The sequence below is a fragment of the Schistocerca gregaria genome, unplaced genomic scaffold (assembly GCF_023897955.1).
Source record: "Schistocerca gregaria isolate iqSchGreg1 unplaced genomic scaffold, iqSchGreg1.2 ptg000969l, whole genome shotgun sequence".
NCBI classification, from domain to species: Eukaryota; Metazoa; Arthropoda; class Insecta; order Orthoptera; family Acrididae; genus Schistocerca; species Schistocerca gregaria.
In genome coordinates, this window is record NW_026062321.1 from 1 (window position 1) to 5,000 (window position 5,000).

Sequence of the window (5,000 nt, forward strand, 5' to 3'; positions counted from 1 at the left end):
ACACACGCGAGACAGATCATCTAAGGGCATCACAGACCTGTTATTGCTCAATCTCGTGCGGCTAGAAGCCGCCTGTCCCTCTAAGAAGAAAAGTAATCGCTGACAGCACGAAGGATGTCACGCGACTAGTTAGCAGGCTAGAGTCTCGTTCGTTATCGGAATTAACCAGACAAATCGCTCCACCAACTAAGAACGGCCATGCACCACCACCCACCGAATCAAGAAAGAGCTATCAATCTGTCAATCCTTCCGGTGTCCGGGCCTGGTGAGGTTTCCCGTGTTGAGTCAAATTAAGCCGCAGGCTCCACTCCTGGTGGTGCCCTTCCGTCAATTCCTTTAAGTTTCAGCTTTGCAACCATACTTCCCCCGGAACCCAAAAGCTTTGGTTTCCCGGAGGCTGCCCGCCGAGTCATCGGAGGAACTGCGGCGGATCGCTGGCTGGCATCGTTTATGGTTAGAACTAGGGCGGTATCTGATCGCCTTCGAACCTCTAACTTTCGTTCTTGATTAATGAAAACATACTTGGCAAATGCTTTCGCTTCTGTTCGTCTTGCGACGATCCAAGAATTTCACCTCTAACGTCGCAATACGAATGCCCCGCCTGTCCCTATTAATCATTACCTCGGGTTCCGAAAACCAACAAAATAGAACCGAGGTCCTATTCCATTATTCCATGCACACAGTATTCAGGCGGGCTTGCCTGCTTTAAGCACTCTAATTTGTTCAAAGTAAACGTGCCGGCCCACCGAGACACTCAACTAAGAGCACCCTGGTAGGATTTCAACGGGGTCCGCCTCGGGACGCGCAAGCACGCCTTCGGCTCGCCCCACCGGCAGGACGTCCCACGATACATGCCAGTTAAACACCGACGGGCGGTGAACCAACAGCGTGGGACACAAATCCAACTACGAGCTTTTTAACCGCAACAACTTTAATATACGCTATTGGAGCTGGAATTACCGCGGCTGCTGGCACCAGACTTGCCCTCCAATAGATACTCGTTAAAGGATTTAAAGTGTACTCATTCCGATTACGGGGCCTCGGATGAGTCCCGTATCGTTATTTTTCGTCACTACCTCCCCGTGCCGGGAGTGGGTAATTTGCGCGCCTGCTGCCTTCCTTGGATGTGGTAGCCGTTCTCAGGCTCCCTCTCCGGAATCGAACCCTGATTCCCCGTTACCCGTTACAACCATGGTAGGCGCAGAACCTACCATCGACAGTTGATAAGGCAGACATTTGAAAGATGCGTCGCCGGTACGAGGACCGTGCGATCAGCCCAAAGTTATTCAGAGTCACCAAGGCAAACGGACCAGACGAGCCAATCCGATTGGTTTTGATCTAATAAAAGCGTCCCTTCCATCTCTGGTCGGGACTCTGTTTTGCATGTATTAGCTCTAGAATTACACAGTTATCCAAGTAACGTGGGTACGATCTAAGGAACCATAACTGATTTAATGAGCCATTCGCGGTTTCACCTTAATGCGGCTTGTACTGAGACATGCATGGCTTAATCTTTGAGACAAGCATATGACTACTGGCAGGATCAACCAGGGAGCTGCGTCAACGAGAGCTGAGCAGCCGGCCGCCCGGGAGTGTGTCCCGAGGGCCCGCGCGAACACGCAAGCGTCCGCTCAATTATTCTGCAAACAGGAGGAGGCTGAGCTCCCCTGCACGATACACCTCGAAACCCTCTCAGGTCCCGGCGGCGCGCAGCGCCGTCCTAAGTACTTGGTCGGGTTCGAGAGAGGCGCAATCGCCCGGAGATAGGCGAGTAGACGCTTTCAGTGCGAACACCCGTGCTCCCAACTGAGCTTGCCGCTGCCGACAGAGGGCCCGGGAGCGTGCTGTCGTGGCATTGCCGGCGGGAAACAACACGCGCCACCTACGGTGACCGGCAGCTCCAACGCCAGCGCCACAGAAGGGCAAAGCCCCACTTGGGTGCAGAAGCGAACTCTCCCAGCACAGCGCACGCGCCAACACGGTCCGCAGAGCTGCGATACAAACCACCTGCGAGAACCGCTGGGGGCGACCGAGCAGCAGACGGCGTCGCGACGCCGAGTGCCGGGCGGCGGCGCATCCTCAACGCACACAGTCCGCAATCGGACCAGCACACTGCAGATGTCCACCGCGCTTCGCACCGGGCTCGACAGAACCCACTTTGGCCGCCTGGCGCCGCGCGCAGGGTGCGCCGGCGCATAGCTGGGACGCCAGCCGGGCCCGTCGGCCGGCGCTCCTGCCACTGGGCGCCCCCCACCAGCCGGCTGTAGTGCGTGCGCTCACGCAGCGCGCGGCCAGCACGCCGGGCGGCCCCCCCTCACCGGCCGGGGACTGTCCCGCCAAGCCACAGCCTCGTATCGCTTCATACCCACATGGCCAACTCAGGTTCGGGGGCATGGCGGGTACCGCCGAAACAACCGGTTCACAGATGTACCGATCGTCGCTATCACCGATGCACCTGCAGCGCGAACAACCGCTCAACAACTGATTTCCAGTTCATTTGCGGATCTTTGGCAGCAAACGTATACGTCAATCTACATTTGCGAAATCTACGATTCTGGCATGCCTGCATGTTATGTGTCACGACACGCTACATCAGCCCACATACACACTGCGGCATGTACACGAGAGAACACGTGGAAGATGGTCCGCGCACGTGTGCAATGTCCCTTGCGCGGTCGACTGTCAACCGGCCTCTGTAGCATGTCGCAGATGTGGAACGCGGTCCACCGTGCTATCATGTTGTGTGGGGCATACGATTAAATAGGAAAACCCTCGTCGCTACATCAACAGACGGCTCACGCTGATTCCCGGCAGAGGGAGGAGGGGGGGGGGGGCCACCATGCAATACTTTCGTCCGTACCTACTTACCACATGTCTGTACGGCGTACAACAGTGCAATCTCGCTGTAATGGGGAGACGAGACAAGTAGCATCGTGCACAACATATGGCCCTTATGATTCGCCATTGTAGGGCGCAGCCGGTGTACGGTCAAGCATGTGCCACATTATGTCACTCAGTACGTAACGACGGATGATCAGTGTGGGTTACGCGTACATCAGCGGACAGTCCACACAGGCCGTACCACAACGTACACTGACTGCATCGACAACCGAATGCAACTGAACAGCTGCAAGGCTCATTTCACAAACAAACGCCTGACCGACCAGCTTGGAAGGGCAGGAGGGGAGGGCGATATTCGTTCTGTAGCGGTACACCCTTCCAGTGGTTAGCGGGACTGTGTAGAAAGTACGCAACACTCGAAAGACCTTTATGTGAGGGTACGCACCATGGCATCAAGAAATACACATGACACCAGAGGATCCAAGCAGTGAACTATGTTCAGAGGGTTGCTGTTAGGCAAAGCTACATTCCTGTGACGTTACATGTGACAGTTAAGGTGCAGTGTAAGTTAGGTTAAGGTGCAGTGTAAGTTAGGTTAAGGTGCAGTGTAAGTTAGGTTAAGGTGCAGTGTAAGTTAGGTTAAGGTGCAGTGTAAGTTAGGTTAAGGTGCAGTGTAAGTTAGGTTAAGGTGCAGTGTAAGTTAGGTTAAGGTGCAGTGTAAGTTAGGTTAAGGTGCAGTGTAAGTTAGGTTAAGGTGCAGTGTAAGTTAGGTTAAGGTGCAGTGTAAGTTAGGTTAAGGTGCAGTGTAACTTAGGTTAAGGTGCAGTGTAACTTAGGTTAAGGTGCAGTGTAACTTAGGTTAAGGTGCAGTGTAACTTAGGTTAAGGTGCAGTGTAACTTAGGTTAAGGTGCAGTGTAACTTAGGTTAAGGTGCAGTGTAACTTAGGTTAAGGTGCAGTGTAACTTAGGTTAAGGTGCAGTGTAACTTAGGTTAAGGTGCAGTGTAACTTAGGTTAAGGTGCAGTGTAACTTAGGTTAAGGTGCAGTGTAACTTAGGTTAAGGTGCAGTGTAACTTAGGTTAAGGTGCAGTGTAACTTAGGTTAAGGTGCAGTGTAACTTAGGTTAAGGTGCAGTGTAACTTAGGTTAAGGTGCAGTGTAACTTAGGTTAAGGTGCAGTGTAACTTAGGTTAAGGTGCAGTGTAACTTAGGTTAAGGTGCAGTGTAAGTTAGGTTAAGGTGCAGTGTAAGTTAGGTTAAGGTGCAGTGTAAGTTAGGTTAAGGTGCAGTGTAAGTTAGGTTAAGGTGCAGTGTAAGTTAGGTTAAGGTGCAGTGTAAGTTAGGTTAAGGTGCAGCGTAAGTTAGGTTAAGGTGCAGCGTAAGTTAGGTTAAGGTGCAGCGTAACTTAGGTTAAGGTGCAGCGTAACTTAGGTTAAGGTGCAGCGTAACTTAGGTTAAGGTGCAGCGTAACTTAGGTTAAGGTGCAGCGTAACTTAGGTTAAGGTGCAGCGTAACTTAGGTTAAGGTGCAGCGTAACTTAGGTTAAGGTGCAGCGTAACTTAGGTTAAGGTGCAGCGTAACTTAGGTTAGGGGCCAACGTGGGTTAGGTTAGGGGCCAACGTGGGTTAGGTTAGGGGCCAACGTGGGTTAGGTTAGGGGCCAACGTGGGTTAGGTTAGGGGCCAACGTGGGTTAGGTTAGGGGCCAACGTGGGTTAGGTTAGGGGCCAACGTGGGTTAGGTTAGGGGCCAACGTGGGTTAGGTTAGGGGCCAACGTGGGTTAGGTTAGGGGCCAACGTGGGTTAGGTTAGGGGCCAACGTGGGTTAGGTTAGGGGCCAACGTGGGTTAGGTTAGGGGCCAACGTGGGTTAGGTTAGGGGCCAACGTGGGTTAGGTTAGGGGCCAACGTGGGTTAGGTTAGGGGCCAACGTGGGTTAGGTTAGGGGCCAACGTGGGTTAGGTTAGGGGCCAACGTGGGTTAGGTTAGGGGCCAACGTGGGTTAGGTTAGGGGCCAACGTGGGTTAGGTTAGGGGCCAACGTGGGTTAGGTTAGGGGCCAACGTGGGTTAGGTTAGGGGCCAACGTGGGTTAGGTTAAGGGCCAACGTGGGTTAGGTTAAGGGCCAACGTGGGTTAGGTTAAGGGCCAACGTGGGTTAGGTT